Raw genomic sequence first — 21,303 nt, 5'->3', positions numbered from 1 at the left:
TGTCTGTCCCTGCTCCCTGGTGTCTGTACCTGCTCCACGGTGTCTGTACCTGCTCCACGGTGTCTGTCCCTGCTCCACGGTGGCTGTACCTGCTCCACGGTGTCTGTCCCTGGTTTTAGTTCGGTTGTTAACCGAGGCCTTTCCATTTTTACTAAAATTATATATAGATATATATATGTACTATTTTATTAGGACTTTCCACCTGCTTTCTTCCCAATGGCCTGTTATATTTGTCATTAGCATTTTATTACGCACACTATAGTATAAAACATGGATCAATGTGGGTCAGCCCGTTTTAACCATTTCAAAAATATTTTTGAAGGCCCAGGTGCTTCTCCAGCAATAACTTTTTGCAAAATCTTGTTAATTTTTTCTGTCCATGTGAGCTACATTCCAGTCGTCTGTGTTATGTCTATACTAATGGTCTTGATGATCGTTCGTCTCTCCCTTACAGGACAGGAGAGCGGGAGGAAGGTAACGCAACACAAAGGATCACAAACAGCCCCTCAGTAGTGCACAACGACGATTCTTACAGGGCACAGCTGCTGGGCTGATTGTAGATCCTTTGAATTAGTATTCGTGTTAATTGCAGCGCACCTGGGCGCTACAATTAACATGAATACTAAAGGTTCACAATCAGCCCCGCAGCTGTGCAGTGTAAGAAAAGGAATGCAGAGTGTCAAACACAGTGTGTGCTAAAGCACACGCTGTGTTTGAGACTGCTTTTTTTAAAGTTTCGTATGGCGATCCGCTGCGCAGCAGCGTTCGCGCAGGTCGAAATCTTATGATCCTACAGTGTGGGGCTTTGTCCCGCCTTCTCTTCCATTGGCTAGCTCCATAAATGGAGGCTAGCCATTGAAGAGATGGTTGTCAATCACTCTTTCCCCCGTCACAACGCGATTCGGGGGCGTTTCCGTGTCTTTTTTTAAGTCCCGCCCTCTCCTCTTCCCATTGGCTGGAATTTTATCTTCCAGCCAATGGGAAGGGGAGAGCACGAAAAACACGCCCCGAATTCCTACAGGGCGCGCTGTAAATACACACATGCCTATCGTTCTATTATTTGTATACACCTGACCCTACATATTGTGCTGTATTTGCTCCACTTTAATTGATCAAACATAACACAATACCCACTGCCAAACCCCACTCGTTCTCAATTCTAACCTCCCCCCAAGCCACGTGTCCCCCGCAGGCCACTGCGCCACATGTGCAAGCATGGAAGCACACGTTTTACCACCAAAACGGCAGTTTTCTATTTTCAACCTCGTGCTCTACTATAAAAACCGTTACTGGTTCATAAATTACCAAATTCAAGAAGCACGTCCTGCTCAGAGTTACCTTTCACTATGTTGAATCGCCTTTACACTACTCCACATCCTGTTTCCTCGCGCCAACTGAGAGTTACATTTCTGCATTCTCAAGGAAAGTCCCAAACTACTGCTGGCTTTGACAATGGATGTTGTTTCACACTTCGACCGCTGAGAAAGAGAGGGAGGAGGGAAGAGGGATCAGGAAGTGAAAGCAGAGGATGGGAGGAGTGGACGGCAGAGGGCGGACGCAGAGAGGAGCAGAGGAGGCGTCACTCGTGATCCACGAGGAAGTGACCCAGCGTGGGGACAGATGCGGTGCTTTCCAGCTGCCAGGATGGTGGCGTCTCTCGGGATCTGCGCCCTCCTGCTCTGGGGACTGGGGTCCGTGGCAGGGAGCTCCGGAGCTCCGCAGCCTACAACTGACGGGTAAGTGAGGGGGCAGAAAGAAGAGGACAGAGCTCAGGAGACCGACACCAGTGCACCGCTCCTGACTGAAACTCACAGAGCGGACGGACTGACGGACACGAGAACACCAGCAGACACCAGTAAAGTGTGGGACAGACGCTGAGGCGTAGGGCCACAGAGGGACAGAGGCTGTTAAGTGCAATAAACTCCAGAACACACGGAAGGTTACACACCAGGAGGACACAGGGGATACGCTGGAATCCAGACCACGGAGTAAAAGCTAGAATCCATAATCCGGAACATACACCAGAGCACACTATATATATACACACCTGAACGAGAGGTGCTGACTCCGGAAGAAACTAAGCACAGATAGGCATATTACCAAGCAATAGCGATAATTATCGCTATTGCTTGGTTAGAGACAATTTTTACCGCTGAGCTGCGGCGATTTTTACCGCAAATAAACCTTGGTATTACCAAGGTTTATCGCAAATGCGATAAAAAACGGCCGCAATGCATGAATATCGCTGAAAAGTCAGCGATATTCATGCATTACCGAGCTAATGCCCTTAGCCATGTTATCCACCTCCCATTGGATAACATGGCTGAGAACTGCTCAGGGCAGGTGTTAGCTTTTGGAGATATTCGCGCTTAGCGCGAATATCTCCAAAAGTTGGTAATAGGAGATAGCGATGTTAGCGACTGTTTCCAGTCGCTAACATCTTGGCACGCCCACTTTGCATGTCATTAGTGATAAATATCACTGACATGCAAAGTGGGGCCCAAGATGGTCGCTATCTCCTACTAGCTGTCGCTAACTGGTGTTAGCGACAGCTAGGTAATAGGGAGATAATTTTATCTCCGCTTTCTTGGCTTTTAAAGCCAAAAAAGCGGAGATAAACGCCCTTGATAAAATGCCCCAGAGTTTTTATATTGTGCATTTTTATATAGCGCGGACATTACCCAAAGGTGTCAGAGCGCTGTACTATAGGACCAGTTACTTTACATGAGAAACGTGTTACTCAATAGAACGTTTCAAAATATAAACAGGAGACTAAAAAAGGTAGGGTACTCGCAGTGTGGGGGGGGTTTGCAGTGTGTGGGGGGGGCTCGCAGTGTGTGGGGGGTCTCTGTGTGGGGGGGCTCTGTGTGGGGGGGCTCTGCGTGGGTGTGTGGGGGGGCTCTGTGTGGGTGTGTGGGGGGCTCTGTGGGTGTGTGGGGGGGCTCTGTGTGGGTGTGTGTGTGGGAGGCTCTGTGTGGTTGTGTGTGTGGGGGGCTCTGTGTGTGTGTGGGGGGGCTCTGTGTGGGTGGGCTCTCTGTGGGTGTGTGGCATTTGCGAGAGATTAAGCTATTAACATTGTAAATGACAATGCCATTTATTTATCTGTTTTCAAAACCAACACATAAATAAAAATGTTGTCATTTACAATGCCAATAGCTCTAAATTTTGCAAAGGCGAAACCGTTGCATTGTAAATGCTTGTTTCTTAATCTCCCGCAACGAGGAAATGGCACTTTTTCGCGCCGCTCGCATTTTAAAAGCGGCGGCGCGAACGGTGTTGCAGGAGTGTGCGCTAAATTCAGCACACTGCGCGCTTAGGGTGACTTCTGCGCGCGCGCTCACCCGCGCGGCTTGTTGGGAACAGTGTTCATAAGTAATATGTGATATATGTGTATAGAAATAGGACTACAATTAATTTCTTCTTAATGCACAAGATTTTCCTAGCTCCATTTCACATCAAACCAGCTGCCCAATCATACAGCTTGCTTCCAGGTTTCTAGATAATTCCATGTCGCCAAGGACGAGATAGTCTACCACTGGGTTTTCTTTAATATAATCCATTCTGGGACTAGTAGGACTTTTTGACTTTAGTTATAGCAATTGAGCAGGGACACCTAAAAACAATAATTTGCAAAAGAGAGCCTTGGCATAGGACATGGAGTCGTGTGGTAAGATTTGTGCCAGTGTGACATTTCAGAATCACTTGTTATAATTATTTAGGTGGGCACCGACGTTTATATTAAAGGCCAATCGGCTGCGATAGCCCTTACGGTGTCTATTAAATCAAGACTATTCCCAGCCTCAACTACCATACCTGGTTTACAAGGCTTAGACTTCCACAAATTTCCTGGCAAATATAGAGGGGATTGTTTAGCACGTTTTAAATTGTCTGAATAAAATCCAACATTGAGGCTCGAACGGGGTTCGAACCCGTGATCTTCGGTTTACGAGACCGACGCCTTACCACTTGGCCACCGAGCCACCACATAGAAAGAGCCTTTCTTCTAGGCGTTTTGTTATGACCTGATTTCGGATCCAACGAACGCCTCCTATTTTTATTTAATTGTATTACTTCTATACATTTCTTTTTTGCTTTTTTTAGGTGATGTTCTTGAACGCCAGCTGCACCGCGATTGCTGGTTTTACAATTGTTTTATGACTGGGCTTCCGGTCTCTCTCAGGATCGCGTGCAGTCAAAATAATTGCTTTAGGCGCGCATGCGCCTGTCTTTCTAAAACCGTCTTCGCTCTCTAAATGGAGCCATAAACTGGTAACTGTTATATTCTACGGCACGCTGCGAAGGGGCGTAGAGCTGACACACACACACGGGATACGGTCCTGCCCAGCCTCGCCCGCCCGTTTATTTATCACAGCTCAGGCTCGGATTGGCAAGGCAGGCAATCGGACATGGGCCAATGGGCATGTTGGCGATTCAATTAGTGGGACTTTTTTTTATGGTGGACTAAGTCCAATCAGTCAGGGCCATTCCTGTCTTCACAAGTGCACCACGTAAAAAGCGTTGTATACATATACTGTGCACCACGTTATAGCGTTTTCGTATATATACACTGAGGGTTGTATTTCATAGGAAAACGATTTCACACTATGTAAAACTACAAAACAATTAACGATTCTGGTATATGGGCCACTGTCTTTGGGAGTTCCCGGGTCTAATTGTGATCCCGATCTAATTGAGATCCCAATCCGACACTGACTGCGGCCGAGATCAAACGGGTGAAGTCAGGCTGGAGTGTGAACGTCAACTCCCCTGGTGGCTTGCCACATTACATTCCTCCTTTATTATAAACGAAAAAAATTTTTCCGCAACTGCCAACAAGAGACACTTGAGCAAAACAGTAGTTCCCCATAAGCAGTGCTTTAAATGGAAAAAAATAAGTGCAGGTACTCACCAAAAGGAGCAGTGGGCGGAGTTTAGGGCGGGGCTAAGGGGGAACAAGGGGCGAGGTTAGCTTTTTGACCGTGCCAAGGTTGTATGCACGAAATCTACATGTATTTTATCAACCGCCTAAGGATTAAATGCTGCTTCAGCCTGCCTTAAATGGAACCGGTGGCCTACAGCCCACTGAGCCATCTGTCCAGTACTGGTACTCTTTTGTAACATGCACACGTCATTTTTCTCTTGTAACATACTGTTTGCTACCTCTTACATTTTGTTTGATTTAGATACTTGCGCAAGTGCCACCATTGCCTCATGTAACGTTTGTTTTTGTGCTGGAGTGTCTGCCATTTATTGCAGTACTATACCTCTACTTGTACTTTGTATGCTTTTGTAACCTACACACATATCAATTTTTCCTCCTATAATGTATCGTTTGCTACCTCTTGTATTTTGTTTTCTCACAATTGTCACTTTTGCCTCGTGTAACTTAACGTTTGCTTTTGTAATTTGTTCACTTGTAATTTCCTCCTCATGTATCATTACTGTTCCTATTGTGAAGAGCTCTGACACCTTCGGGTAAAGTCCGCGCTATATAAAAACGCATAAAATAAATAAACAAGTCTCTCCTGGAACATTTGTAAACCGGAATTAGGGCCAGATCTGACAACGTCTGTACTGGGGAACCAGGTGCCAATCTCCACATTTTTGATTGGTCTTAAGGTCTGTCCAAGGTCGATGAAATAGGAATCAGCGAGTGTGGAAGTGGAAGTGTGCAAGAAAGCAATTCAGATGCGTGGTGACTGTAAAAGCCTTCCCATACGTTCTTTTGTTATGTCCTGAATAGTGCCTCCCACCGCCACCCATTAGATTTTACAGCCCCCTCTTAGCGCCCACTGTGAAAGATCTTTGGATAAGCAAATGACTCAGCAGACACACCCCTGCTCTGATTTACAAAGCAGCTCACGCTGGGTCCTGGTGACGAGCTCCTGTGATTGATTCTGTGCAGTGCTTGAAAGGTGCTGCCGTAGTATAACTTGAGGGATAAAGGGAGCGCGCTGCCTCGGTTAAAGTCAGATCCCCATGAGTACAGGTACTCTCTTTCTTCTAGAAAAAAGTGCCGGTACTCAAGGGACCATGCATTACACATAAATGACAAAACAGAAACAGATAATGGATCAAAAGGATACTGGTGGTTCACATCTTGGATCACAGCTGCTGGATTCCCTCTCTCGGTCAGTTTATCACATAGTCCTGGAACTGCTGGGAAGGTTTCGGATTCCGCTGGATGTGATAACTCTGGAGCCGGCTCCATTATCAACGGAGATCCGAAGCAGCAACAGAGGTGTTCCTACAGGTCTTGGGCATTCATGTAGTAAGTAGACCACGAGGCACAGCTCTCCCGCTCCGAACAGGGTAAGATCTTTTGCTTTCAGTCTTTACAAAGGGCGACCACGCCCCCTTCTTTTTCCTCCCCACCACAGTGCCAGTACCTCTGCCTGAATCTCATGGGGCACTCGTAGCTAATCGCTATTTTGAAAATACCTCTCCTTTTTACTATTCTCCCTCATTATGTGCTTTACCACACACAATAGCGCATATCCCGGTAGTTATCACCCAATATTACCACGATGTTTCCACCGTGCCGTTATTTAATCGCTTTTACCACTAACACTACTGCTATTAATTATTGATGTGATTCAGTCACTGTGCCAAAAACTACCTATCTGTGTGTTTGTTTGTCCTTTATGTTTGTATGTACAGGAATGCTTTGAGAAGGAACTTCCCCCTCGCATATAGGGTACCTTAGCGTGTGCCACACATACTTTGATCTATACACAAGAGTGAGTATAGATCGCACTTTTCACGTTTCTAGGTCCTGAGGAAAGCCAGTTTATATTAAAGGCCTGGCTGAAACATGTAGACCACTCACAGAATGCAAGAGTCCCCTAAATACAACTCTACTTACATCCGCTGCCTTGTTTTTACTGCTGCCAGAGGCCCAAACATTAAAGTGAATCACTTCGGATAATGGGACCACTGGACAGTTTTTAAATCTCACTTTCACGTCACCCACACTGCACACTCAGTAAGTATACCAGATCTGCTGTAACACAGGCGTTGTAGCACACCAGGGACACACTCGGTGTCACCATGTGGGCCCGATGATGAAGCATGCCACCAACCTAGTTGGTGAGGGCTTCGTGAAGAAACTTTGGGGCATATTACCAAGGAATAGCAATATTTATTGCAAAATGTGCTTAGCGCATTTTTTTTTATCGCTGCCTATCGCTGGATATGTTAGCGGAGAAAACATGCTATTAGCAACGTTTTTCTCCATTGTGCTAAAATATCCAGCGATAGCGGCGAAATGCGTGAATATCACTGAGAATACAGCTATATTCACACATTAGCGACGAAATGCTCTTAGCCATGTTATCCACCTCCCATTGGATAACATGGCTAAAAACTGTTCTGGGCAAGTGTTAGTATTTGGAGATATTCGCGCTTAGCGTGAATATTTCCATTGCTACGCCTGCCTTGCTAATAGGCGATAGCGACGTTAGCGACTACTTTCAGTCGCTAACTGTTGGGTACGCCCACTTTGCATGTCATTAGAGATAAACATCGCTGACATGCAAAGTGGGCCGCAAACCGCTCGCTATCGCCTAAAAGCTGTCGCTAACATCAGTTAGCGACAGCTTGATAATAGTGCGATAGAATTATCGCCGCTTAGCGGCCGAAAACGGCCGCTAAAGCGGCGATAATTGCCTATCGCCCTGCTTGATAATATGCCCCTAGATTTCTTCTTTCTCATAACAACTCATGGCTTTGAGTTTCTCATCACGTCTTGACAGACTAATTCTCATTGATTTAACATAAAACCTAGGGGATAAGGATTCGCTCTCTAATCCTCACTCGCCTTTTGATACTAATATAGGTATTTCTACTAAACATGCCACAGATCTGAGAATGTTTCTTCAGAACAAGACATGAGCATTGACACTGCTAGACAGAGCAGCAGAGGTCACAATAGTTTGCCAGAATCTTCAAGAAGTTCTGGTTTCAAAAGCAAATAATTAATTTATTGCAAATTGAAACACCAGGTCAATGGATTAGCCCTCCTGGCAGACTGTGTGATTTGGACATCCAAATTGAGGGTGGCATGACCTTCTCTTGGCTGAAATAGATTGGTCGCCTCGGTTTGTTAGAAAAGTCCCACAAGGAGAAGATGCATTATACCTTTCTTCTCTGTTCTTGTTGCTTAAGTTGGCAATCAAGGGTACGCCTCAGAATGGGCCCTTTCACAAGCTCTGGCATTATATCGCAATTATATAGGCTGGGATAAGGACTTGCCTTATCAGGTTATACCCATAAGGTGTAGCCTGCAAGTGCAACCACAATATCCATTAAAACATGAACCAAAACGTCCAGTGAGGGGAATTCTCTTACAATTAGAGTATCAAAGAGTAGTAGAGCCTTGCATTTGGACAACCCTGGCACACTGGTTGCAGACACATCTTTTGACATCAATAAATATTTCCCTGTCCTACAGGAACTACAAGACTTCTGAGATGAGCACTCAAATGAAATTGCCAACCCTTCTGCTACTAATGAAGTGAAAAAGCAACCCATAACTTCTGGCTGGATTCCTAAAGTTGGGGATGTAGTTCGAGAGAAGTTTACTGACAGAAAATAATTCGGCCCATTATACTGTGCACCGGTGCCAGTCCTTGGCATTTACCATACCAGAGGTGTGATTTTGCCACCACTTACTGGTTGTAGAAGTAGTTTATTTCCATATATTTTATCGAACCACACTATGTGGCCAGTCCTATACAGTAGGCCACGAGGGCTCCATGATAGTAACCTGTCTCCTCTTACCATATAGGAAATCCATCTTCAAGCATTAAATAATACAACTACTGTTTCTCCCCAGCTGGGATCTTCTGATGCTGAACTTTTACCACTTCCTGTTACTACTGCTGATACAGGATGGAACTACAGTGGTCCCACTGGAGAGACCAACAGTAAGGACAAGACTAAACTAATTAACTTGTCCTAATTTCATTTGTCTGCACCAACCCTCTCAGTTCTGAGGTAGGGGGTAAGCAGTTACATATATCAATAAGGAAGAGAGTATACAGTAATACCAATATTTATTACACACAGAAGGGAATACATGATGTCTTTTATATATGCAACTTTACAGTGTAATTACATTACTTACATATGGTTGCTTCTTATAGAAAGATAAGAGAGAAAAGGTGCTCAAAAAGAGTGCCCATGTAGGAAATTTTGGTTACAGAATGAAAAAAGAAGTGGACCTCATACATATAACATAACCATTATATAGAAGCCTGTCTGCTACAGTTATTTGTACATCATAAATGCAATCTCATTGTATAGGTGTAATAGTTTCAATCATGGTTGCCCCTTTTATGGAAGAATAATCCAATCTAGGCTTTGTAAAATGTTGACATTTCAACCCAACAACCAGGAGAGGGGCCAGTTAGAGCCTCAACCGTGGGTCTTTATCAGGACTCAGTAATAGAACAGAAGGGAGCAACCTATAGTATTAAGTCCTCCTTTGAGGTAAATGCAAAATTATTCAGAAGACACGGGCCAGCTGGTTCCTCGTGTAGGATTTAGATCTATTTTATTAATTTTAGAAGAGTTACGTGATAAAGAGCCATCCACTGACATCCAGTGGCTGGTGGTGACTTGAAAAGTAGGCAGTGTGAGCATGCATCATGGAAAGTTAGAGAAAGTAATTAGAGTAGCGAAGAATGAAATAGACGGAGTTCAGAACATGGAGGAGGCTGTGTTCAGGATTGCCCTAAAGTCAAGGCCTACGGAGTTGAGCTCTGATAATTTAGTGTTTGTCAGGTAGAACCGCTGAGGTTAAGGGGCAGGACAGTTCATAGAATTCATCAGATAGATATTTAATGCAGGGTTGCCACCACTTTTCAAAGAGGGAGAGGTGATGTTTAGCCATGGCCGTCAGCTATTCCATCCCTAATATGTTCCATAGCTTATGTGCCAGCCCAAGTGTGTAGCTATGGCTTCTGTACTCCATTTAGTGAGTATAAGCTGTTTAGCTACTCCCAATGCTAGGGTGATTGCTTTGCCTCTATTGGACTACAATGGTTAGGTGGTGGGGGGGGGGGGGGGGGGGTTAGGGAGACCAAAGAGAATATAGCTCGGAAACCTGGGAATATTTATCATGAACATAGCATTTACTGCTTCCTAGACCCTTCCCAGAAAGACTCCAATTTGCAATTTGGGGCATTGCCATAAAAGATGTATAAGAGTACCCTGATGACCACAGTGACGCTAGCAGTGTCCATCGTCTGTGGGGTCCCAGGCGGCGATCCTGGCTGGTGTGTGGTACCAATAGTGGGCAATATTTAGGAGCATTTCTTTACCAGCGTTGTTAAGTGCAAAGGTTTGTGCGTGGTGTAGGATGTCATTCCATTCTCTGTCTGTGAAAGGGTGCCCAAATTCCCCCTCCCTGCTGGCTTCTGTGAGTGATCTAAGGGGAGTCTGCAGTATAACAAAAAGGCATAGAGGTCGGACAGGAGTTTCCTGTTGGTGGAACGTGTGAGAAGCCACTTCTCAAAAGGTGTAAGTACCCTACAAGTGTGCGGTTGCATCCAGGGCTGAGTCACCCAATGTGCAACTGTCAGATATCGCAATTGTGCCGTATTGGGAAGGCCGTAGGAAGACTGCAGTGTAGGGAAGTACATGAGTCCCTCAGTGCCAAACAGGAGGTCCCCTACTTGTTTTCAGTTGGCATCCTGCAGGCCATGAACGCTGAGCTCATGGCAGCTGCTGGGAAGTCCAGGTTACCTATCAGTGGTGTCTGTGGAGATATTGGTGTTTAGAGGCCTTATCTCAATTGTACCTTGTCTCAAACCCCAATTGTGGTCCTCACTACTTGTGACACATAGACACTGATTAACCTGCAAGGTCTTGGTAGCCAAGTTATCTTCCAAATATGGATGGCCGCAATGTCTATGAAACACCAGTGTTTCCCGGATTGAGTGCGAGCCCACTCCACCATGTAGCGTAATTGTGCTGCCTGGTAATAGCAGCACAAGTTGGGAATTCCCAATACTCCTGCTGATAGCCGCAGATAGGCATGGGCTCTGGCCATACTAGCTCACTTACTTTCCCAAATTAAGCCCCAAATAGGGAATTGCAATTTTTCTAGCACCTGTGAGGTGGGTTGGACGGGTAAAGTTTGCATCACATAGAGGAGTTTGGGAAGCAGCGTCATTTTGACAGCCGCTATTCGCTCGAGCCAAGAGAGACCATGGGATTTCCATCTAGTGAGGTTGAACTGTGTGATAGATAGAAGGCTCCCATAGTTGTGGGCTACAGTAACCATAAGGGTGGCGTGGACCTGTATTCTCAGACATGGAATCCCACTGTCTGCCCACTGAAATGGGAATTGGGCAGCAAGCTGGGCTCTCTCCAACTCGGAGACAGTCAAGCCAATAATCAAGGACTTCTGCAGGTTGGTCTTGAACCCAGAGGTCTCAACGAACATGGCTAGTTCCGCCATCATGTCTGGCATTGTGATTTCTGGGTTAGTGTGGGGTTGACAGCACGCCGTTCACGCATACTCTAGCTTGGATAACATGAATGTACCCAACTGCGGAACCGCGGGCCAATGCCCATGTTTTCTAAGACAAGATGTAAATAGGGCCAGTGCACTCAATCAAAGGCCTTTTCAGTGTTGATCGATAGCAGAAGGGATGGTACTTGCGAGTGCCGCAACTTGTCCAAAAGGTGGCACAGTTGTTTTGTGTTATCACTGCATCCTCGCTTTGGGATAAGTCCAGCCTGGTCAGGATCAACCAGAGTCTGAACATAGGTGTCCTCTCTGTGGGCCAGAACACTCGTTAAAAAATTTCGCATCTAGGATTAAAAGGGAGATCGGGTGGTAGGAGGAGAAGCATTTGGGGTCCTTGCCTGCCTTGGGGTTCACTGTGATAGTGGCTAGGCGCATGGCATCCGGCAATGTACCCATCACACTAAAGGAATTAAACATCCGTGCTAAGACGGGGGTCAACTGTATACTGAAGGACTTATAGAATTCAGGGTTATAGCCATCCGGGCCTGGCGCCTTTTAGGCTGCAGTGTTTTATCTACATCCAGAGCAATGAATGTATTTGCGGCGGCTGTAGAAGGGGGCAGATAGATATGCCCTCACATCAGATTCCAACAGGGGTCTACCGTATAGAGGGCTGTATTAAAAAACCCAGAAGGCATCAGCTATGTCCTCATCCTGACATCGCGTGGTGCCATCCACTCCTCGTATTTCGGGGTTCCTCCGATCAATCGCTTGCACTCGGAGGTGGTGCACAGGCATGCACCCCGCCTTGTTACCAGCAGCATAGTATTTCTGGCGTATTCTAAGCAGAAAATACTCTGCCCTCCCAATGTCTACTGCCCGTAATTGTTTCTTATTGATGGCAGACTGCTTCCGAGCCAGACCGGGTGTGAGTGACTTCTAGTTCCTTAAACTGCAACTCCAGCTGGTGTCATTTTGTTCACCTTTCCCTGTTGTAGCCCATGGCCAGACTTTCAACGTGTCCTACAACTTGGAAACAGAGATATCAGGTATATAGTTGATTTTCAAGAAGGTGGTTATGGCCGTCAGGCTATCTATTCGTATCTGGTCATAGGAGAGAATCTTTACATTAAGTCACCAACCAGGGGAGTCGGCAAGTGTCCGCCGGGTTTGAGCCATAGGACAATGGAGAAGTGGTCAGAGAGAGCTGCCACTCCAATAGCCACTGAGACCGTGTTCCAGTTTACCCCCAGGGAAGTGAAGAAATAGTTGATATGGGCATATGTCTGGTCGGCTGCCAAGAAGAAAGTGTAATGAAGGGTTGTGGGGTGTTTATGCCACCATACATCTATCAATTCCACTTCTCCCAACCATTGTCTAGTGCCTAGTGTAAGTCCCCTGACTTGTCCCATCCTCAGAGAAGACCTGTCCCTTGTGCGTCCAATGTGATATTAAAGCCTCCACCCACCACCATGTTTTTCGCTGGCAAAGTCAACAGTTGGCCCAATGAATCCCTAAAGAAAGCTTCCTGTCATTCATTGGGTGCATAAACCGTGGCTACTGTGTATCTGGAGCCCTGTATTAAGACACGCAGTGCTACAAGTCTGCTTGGGATCTCCATAAAAACCCTCTCCACCTGTCCAGGAAGGTGGGTAGCGGGCAGGATTGCCACCCGGCCCTTTTAGATACCCCCAATGAGAAGTATTGGCAATCGAACCAGCTGAAGTGCTGCCTCACCAGTCACTCTGAAGTAAGTGGGTTTCCTGCAACATACAGATGTTGCATTTATGGGCATATGTACAAAGAAGTGGTGGAGTGACGCGTTAGCCGTCATGGCTTAACGCCTCACTCCATCATACAAGAATATGGTGCAGCCTTGTGCTTCCCTCTGTGTTGGCGCTATGCTCAGCAGCCTGGCGTCTACGCAGGCACCATAGTGCAAGGGTGTCTGCATGCAGGGGAAGATTGTTTATGTTCAGGAAGGTGTCCCTTCCTGCACATAAAACATCTTTAAATGTTGTTTTGTCACTTCTATGTTTTCTGCTTAATGCAGCACACATGGAAGTTACAAAATGTCATTTTTAAAAAAGATTGTTTATGTACAGGAAAGGTCACCTTCCTGAACATAAACAATCCAAGGCATTTTGCTTTTTCCGTGTGTGCTGCAGAGGGTAGTACACATGGAAAAAGCAAAAACGAGGAGAAATAAAGCATTTCTCCTCGTTTCGCCGAGTTAAGACCAGGTTTTTCCTGGTCTTAATTTTGGTGCTGGCTGTCAGGGTCTAATGGATGTGCCTACCAAGGATAATGAAGGAAGACTGCATCTCCCATAATGCCCAGCGGTAGGGGGACGGACCACGAAAGGAATAATAGCAGCATGGTAGGCGGAGGTTACCGCACGTGATTCGTCCTTGGGAGTCGGCTGGATAGCGGACGCCGTGGAGTTCTTTGTCTACCTTCGCGTAGCAGTTCGTGCTTCGTGGCTGCGGAGCAAGTTTGAGTGCTGGTTCGGAGGAGCTAGTACGCCCGAGGCAGTTACCGGCTGGTATTGCCATTGATGTCAGTTGTGAGGTGCGAGAGACGCAGGATTGCCCCCTCCGCGTCCTCAAAGGCTTCATAATGGTGAGACGCAAGGAGACGCTGGATTGCCCCCTCCACGCCCCCTTAGAAAACGTTTGCATCGTTACTCTCGGCTGAGTGTAAATACCAAAGTGACCTGGTGTTTGGGGCCGTATATTTGAGACTTCGGTCGGGAAGGCGCAGGATTTCACCCTTCCCGGCCGCATCAAGTTAACTGTTTGTATTGGGTTGTAACTATCACATCAAGAGTCAGGAGACGCTGGATTGCCCCCTCCTGGAACTCTTATGCTAATGTTTCAATCGGAGAAGCTCTGTTAGCTTCGGAGAAGGAACAGACAGGTTTCCTTATTCCTGGGACTAGCCGGTAGGCTATATTTGTTTTCTTACATTATTGATATTTCGTTTGCCGCTCTTTGGAATGCACTCTTTGCTTTGGTGGAACCTTATGGGAAAGGAGCTTATTATGTTACATGGAGAACTGAGAAGTTGAATATTCCCGACCTTCTCTTAGGTACTTGTGAGTGCGCTTCTGGTACGTATGATAGTTGTGTGGTGAAGGAGTCCGGGGTCTATGGTGACGTTGCGATAAGAGTAATACAGTTCACGTTCTTCCCTCTCTTAGACCAGTTATGCATCAGAGGAGAGAAGGATCTTCGAAGAGAGAAGGGGTCTTCACCTGAGCATTATCAGGTATTGTTTTGAGTCCACATAATAGTACAGGAGCATAGAAAGAAGAGAGGTGTGTACTAACGTGTGTCCTCTTTTGTTACAGGTGTCCCTATCCCTGCTGCTCCTACCCCTACCTTTCCCTCGCTTGACTGCCTTTGTGCCCTGGATGTTTACAGTTAGTCAGAGTGCAGGGACGTCAGGAGGTGGGCCCTAATTGAGCATCATTCCGACCCCGAGGAGCCAGCAGCCGTGACACTGGCCTCCTAATTACGCCACCCTTGTAAATAGGGGGCAGCGTCCAAATCAATGGGTGTTGCAATGGAATGCCCACCGCAGCACCCATTGCCCACCCCTTTCACGCTAAGCATAGTGGGAAAGGGGGCCTTATTTACTTTAAGTGGCTTAACGCTGCCTTGTAAATAAGGCGAGGCTGTATAGCCACAGGAACGTCGGAAAAAGTGACATTCCCCTGATGATAGGGGCTTGTACATACGCCCCACCGTGTCTTTAATGAAGGAGAGGAGAGCTAAGCGTTTAGTAGGTGCATTAAGACCCCGAACGTTGAGGCTAAGTATAGACAATACCATGGGGATCCACGTAGTGTAGTATTCCGCTACACCTTCAGGGTGAAGGCACGTCTGGCCTCCTGGGGAGGGGTTATCATGACTAAAGGGGGAGAAAACAGCAGAAAAGGTGGAAAAATGTGATAAAGAGACGACAAAAAGTATATCAGAAATTTTCCCCACCTGGGGAGGACCAAGGATCAAGAAGAAGGGTCCATCTCGTAGGCAGGCACAACTGTAGTTTGGTACCATCACAATGGAACTTCACTGGGAAAGTAATGGACCTGTGACAGAGGAGGTGTGAGAGCAAAGGGTCCGTGACCACTGACACCAACAGGGCTAGGGAAGGGTTTGTGGGCCTAGGCGAAGAAACGCAACACCCGGTGACAATCAGTGATCACCATTTACACCCACATGGTTGCCTACTGGCGCCTCGTTTCAAGGGGATCTTGAACACCTTTAAATAAAGTGACCTTGGAGGGGGAATTAATTATGTAGATATACAAAGTCTGTGTATTTAACTTATACTCGTGTGTGTTGGACTTGGCCCTTTTGGCAGGTTCACCCCGAAACTTTTAGCTTTTGCCTAGCCTGTTTCTGTAACCTGGTGTTGGTGATTTTAGGTCTCTGCGCACTTTTTCACTGTGGTACAGTGTAAAGTGCGTGAGCTCTCTGTGTATGTGTGAGAGTGACCTGCCCTCCCATAGGAATGCATGGGGAATATGTGTGACCATGGTAGTTCCTGATGTGTGGGGAGTGCAGGGTCGAGTTTGGTATGTACGAACTCGTGAGATTGAATGCTGCGTAATGATGTATGCGGCATGAATGTGTCTAGTGTGGAAGTGCCACTTCTAGACATGGGTGTGCGTGTGTAGTGAGTGTGCTGGCACGTGATTGGCTGGAGCCTGGCTCCAGGAGTCTGGATGAGTCTGCCCAGTGGTGAGTGTTGAGATTAGCATGCTGATGTGAGGGGAGGGGTGCACCTGGGACCTGAATAGGGCTGGGCTTTCCCCACACAATGCTGGCTCCGCCCCCTGTGGTGTGACTGATGACCCTAGCCTGACTAGTGAATGGGAGGGGTGGCTGAGCTCATCAAGGGGGCTCCCAAACCAGCAGCGCCTGGTTTTTCCCCCACCCTGCACCTTTAGACAAAGGAATTCACTGTATAAAAAGGGGCTGTGTCCCCTTACAAAATGTTCTTGTTTCTGACTTGAATCCTGCCAGGGGCGTGCTGCTGCTTGGGCCCAGGGGAAGGCTTGCCTCCCTGGGCCCTGCCCAGCCCCATGATACCTGATGGACTTGGAGGCTGGAGGACTTTCCTTTTTCTTGGGAGCTGCTTGCTCCCTCTTTTGGTGCCCAGGACTTTGTGGGTCCCTCCTGCCCTCTTCACCTATGGGGGCTGTGTTCCTGGGACCCTCCTTGTTGTCGGGGCCATTTTCTGGGGGCCTTTCGTGCTGCCTGTGCCCCTAGTGCCTGGGAAGCGCTTTATCTTGTCCTTCAGCGCTGAGAGCGCTTTGTCTCACTTATAGCGCTTGAGAGCGCTGTATTTTACTTATTGCGCTGGGAGCGCTTTACTTTTCCCCCAAGCTCTTAGTAGTGCTTTTATTTTTATTCTCGAGGGTGCCCACCCCTCATTTTGCCCCTTTGTTCTACCGCCGCGGCCCGGGTACCGGGATCGCGAGGAAACCGGAAGTCAGGCAGCTTTTAGCCGGGATAGGGGCGGGGCCTGCAATCCGGCAGGAAGTCCCGCCCGTCGCCAGCCGGAGGAAGAAGCAGCTGGTCTCTCGCGGCCCGGGGCTCCGGTGAGTTATGGAGAGCCCCGGAGCCGCCACCAAGGGGAGAGGACGCAGCGCGAGTGGTGAGGGGCTCCCATGCGATGGAGGCAACCCCGGAAGTCCGGAAGTGGAGTCCTGCCCCGAGACGGAGCGATGCCTCCAGCAGCAGCCCGGTGAGTGAGGGGCTGCGGGGGGAAGCTCCGGGTGTGCCTCAATGGCCGGTCCAAGCCCGGCCTGTGTCTTGAGCGGCCCCCGCCAGAGGGAGGGTCGCTCCAATGAAGGGGGGCATTTTCTGTGCCCAGAGGGGGCAAGTTTATTTCTAGAGCCCCGTGTGGCTCTCACGTTAGGGACATTTGTTTATAGAAGGCCAGTGAGAGCCCAAGCCGCATTTTTGTGGCCAGAGCCTGAGAGCTCCAACGTTTGGGGGCATGTGTTGTGTCAGAGCCTGTGTGGCTCCAACGTGCGCAGAGTTTCAGAGCCTGTGGGGCTCCAACAGATGGCACAGATTTGTTCTAGGGGCTAGTGAGAGCCACTGTCACAGTTTTGTCTCCAGCTGCCCAGCAAGTAGTGGGCAGCTGCACCGTTTAGGCGCAATGCAAAAGAGAGAGTCCTTGTGAGGGACAGAGATGGCACAGAGGTGCCAGGCCTTCTACAGCTGCGCAGCACTTAGTGCCAGCTGCAGCGTTTAGGCCCTGTGATTGTTCCCAGCTTCCTCAACAAGTAGTGGGCAGCTGCAACGTTTAGGTTTTGCGCCGGTGGCGCACCCCTGACTGGCGCTGCATTGGCAGCGCTCCCTGACATTCTGGACACAGGGCTTTTGAGTCCCTTTATTAGATGGCCACTTGGCCAGGGGGCTGGTATGTGATTTTATTTTGGTGCAATGTGATTATCTATGTGATGGTAATTGCCTAATGTGATATGTGCTTTAAATGTGGTGCTAGGAAATGCAATGCATTTAGTATGTTTTACGCACCCTGTGTTTTATACCTCTGAACTTTGGTTTAGGATTATGAGGTTATTTTACATATGTGTTTTATGCATTATGTGTCTTACCTACACCTCTGAATGTTTCTATGCATCATGTGTAATGCTTCTGACCCACACCCCTAAATGTATTTTATTCTTAGGTGGTTGTGTTTTGCCTAGTATAGTTTATACTAGAGAGATTATGTGTCCATGCGTGATCTATATCTATGGTTATTAGTATTGCGTAGTGTGCACCTACCTTTACCAGTAGTTACTGGTTGTGACCTATAATTGTTATTTTGTGCTACACTTATTCTAAGTCTAGAAGTGCTATTTCTGCTAAGTGTTGATTCTGACAGTGGCCCATGTGGCTCTGTCCTGGTGTAAATAATCCCTTGTGAATATTGCACATGCCAGTTGGCACGATGTATATTGTGTGATTACTATCTGATGTGTTTCTGACAATACAGAAGTTACTTTTATATAACCTTGTGTGGAGTTCCTTTTGTGGTGTGCCTAGGATGTTGTTGCTGTTGTGTGCGTGCGCAAATGCTTTACACATTGCCTCCGGGATAAGGGGGTGAGCAGGGGTTATCTTGGCGTGTGACCCCCTTGCCCTGACTAGAATGGTGGTTTCTGCTTGGCTTTGGCGTAAGCCTTAGCCAACCAGAAATCCCAGTTCTAACATTGTTGGTCAGCGGTGAGGATTAGGACTTGTGTTTGTGCAGTAGCACAGCGACAACTGGCTACATTACAAAACTCTGCATTTTAGATAGTCACATGTTTGGGATTATTGTTTATGATTTTGTTTTTCCTCAAGAGTGTCATGTTCAAATGGTATTTCTGCGCTTTTATGTTTAGTGGCAGAAGAGAGAAAATGACAGGTTGGGACGCCAGTAGAGGGGGAGGTTCCCATAGATAAGGAATCCCTTGCTGGGTCCAGTGCCCAATCCCTGTTCCTGTCCCTGTGTGGGTAGATGGAAGAGAGGGAGTGTGGAGGAGAAATGGCTTGCTCGGGAGGGTGGTTATCCCCTGAGTGTAGTGTGTGTGTCTGGATTCCCCAGTATGGTAGGATCCAGTGGTGGCAGCTAAAATGTGTCCAGTGCGTGAAGTCCCATTCCCAGCTCCCAGAGTATGGTGCCTGGTGCTCAGTAAGAGGAGTACAGGTTGAGAGTCAGGGGCAGTGAGGAACTGTCTCACCAGTCTGGAGGGGGAGTGTGTGGATGAGTGGTGTGTTGATCTGGAGGAGTTGGTGTGAGGTTTTTTTAAAGGGAGCTTGCACGGGAGGTGTACCTCTGGTGGTGTGCAGGAGGTCCTGCAGAGGCACTGGACAAGAAGGTGGACATCTGGTGGTGTGCTAGATGTCTTGCAGAGGCATTGGGGAGTGATTCTAAAAGTAGTTGCTTGTGTATCTGATGATCCTGTGTAGGGGAAGAGGTTCATGTGTAGCCCAGCTAGGTCCCAGTAGAATGAGGAGGGTGTAGTGGCTCACGTCCTGTCTCAGTGGAGGCAGAGTGAGTGTGGGACGGTGTGTCCCACATTGGCCCGAAACCTTGTCTCAGGGCCTGGAGGGTTCCCTAAGGGAGCGCCAGGTCAGGGGCCTAGGCTGTACTTACAGGTCATTTGAGGAGGATCTTCCTGTGTCTAGAGGACGGGGAGTGTCTGTAACCAGAACTCCGGCGGTCCTGGTGTTGGGCAGTCCCGCTCCTAAGTGGAGGGTGCAGAAGTCCTGGTTCGCTGGGCATTTGACCGTCTAGAGTGCTTGACCATTTGTGGGGCCTCTGGAGGTCGTTTTCCAAATGGGAAATCTCCCCACTCCAGTAAGCCAGGTAAGAAACCTAGGAGTCATCATTGATAGTGCCCTATCATTGAAACAACAGGCAAACAAAGTGGCAGGCCTCTGTTTCACCATTATGAAGTGGCTGAAAAAAATCTTATGGATGCTGCCTCTTGCCAACCAAAAGACCGTAGTCAACGCACTGATTACATCGCGTCTTGACTACGGCAATATTCTTTATCTGAGCTCAAACCAGGCAGTCATCAAATGGCTACAGCTGGTTCAAAACTCAGCTGCGAGACTCCTGTGCAGAATTCCCAAAACGGCTAGGGTGTCAAAACATCTAAATGATCTACATTGGCTCAGGGTGGAAAACCGCATCCGTTTTAAAGCCCTGAGCTACATGTTCAGGATAAAATCAAAAATGGCACCGGAATATCTGCAATCACTAGCCACTCCCTACCTACCTGCGAGAAATCTGCGCTCCCAAACAGCAGCAAATTTCCCGGTCCCCAGGTTCAGACTGACAAGAATGGGAGGAAGATCTTTCTCTGTCAGAGGGCCTATTCTGTGGAACACACTTCCTTTACACATACGTAAAGAAGAAAATTACACCAAGTTCAGAAAGAACATAAAGACTTGGCTCTTCCGGAAACAATTATGTTAAATCATGCTCATCATATACTTTCTGTTCAACCATATGTCATAGGCGCCGGGAAACCCTTTTTGGGTAGCTGTGCGCCATACAAGTTTAAAAAAAATAAAAAAAAAATAAAAAGGAGGGGGGAGGCCAGGTTCAGCCTGACCTGGAGGGAAGGGCATCTGTAATCAGTGTCCTGACCGGTTTGGCTTCCAGGGGTACCGCTCCAAGGTGGGAGGGTGCAGAACTCTGGAAGGGCGTGTAGAGGGACGGTGTCCTTACCTCTGACCCTGCTGCAACCTGAGGATTTAGATCCTAGGTTGGGAGATTAGGAAACTTCCAGGTCAAGAAGGAATCTCTGCCAAAGTAGATCAGCTGAAGAGACTGAGGAGGCTGCCCTTGCTGTGTGGTCTGGGGCCCACCTGCAGTTTGTTGTTTCCACTAAGGTAGAGGAAAGGGGACTATTCTGTGTGCTGTGTCCCCCCACCTGCTTGAAGAGGGAATGTGCTGTGTGCTTTGTACCTCCGAAGTGAAATAGTTTCCAGATCCCAGGTGGTAGACCAGTGATGGAGAAAGGTCCTGAACTGGTGGGAGAGATGTGTGCTGGTGGGTGCTTCCCTGGGAGGGTGCGGAACCCCAGAAGTAGAGGTAGGGTGGGGCATTCTTGCCCGTGACCTCTGGTCAGCCTGAGGGTATGGTCCCTAGGTTGAAGGATCAGTGGTAGTTGTAGCTACACTGAGAGGGAGAGTTGGGAATGGCTATTGTGTGCCAGGGGTTACTGCCCCCCACTCTTTGAAGTGGTCAGGACCTGTGACATTTGGATGGCCTAGGGCCTGGTCCTGGCCGTGGACGAC

At 47.8% G+C, this 21,303-nt stretch overlaps 1 non-coding gene across 1 annotated transcript; it reads right to left on the bottom strand.

Moving 5' to 3' along the window:
• Positions 1 to 3,908: 3,908 nt before the first annotated feature.
• Positions 3,909 to 3,980, bottom strand: TRNAT-CGU (transfer RNA threonine (anticodon CGU)). Its single transcript has one exon. It is a non-coding gene; the product is annotated as a tRNA-Thr (tRNA).
• Positions 3,981 to 21,303: the final 17,323 nt, after the last annotated feature.

The sequence above is a fragment of the Lissotriton helveticus genome, chromosome 10 (assembly GCF_964261635.1).
Source record: "Lissotriton helveticus chromosome 10, aLisHel1.1, whole genome shotgun sequence".
Lineage (NCBI taxonomy): Eukaryota > Metazoa > Chordata > Amphibia > Caudata > Salamandridae > Lissotriton > Lissotriton helveticus.
Note: the sequence above shows the minus strand (reverse complement) of the source record. Positions and strands in the feature narration are given on the sequence as shown.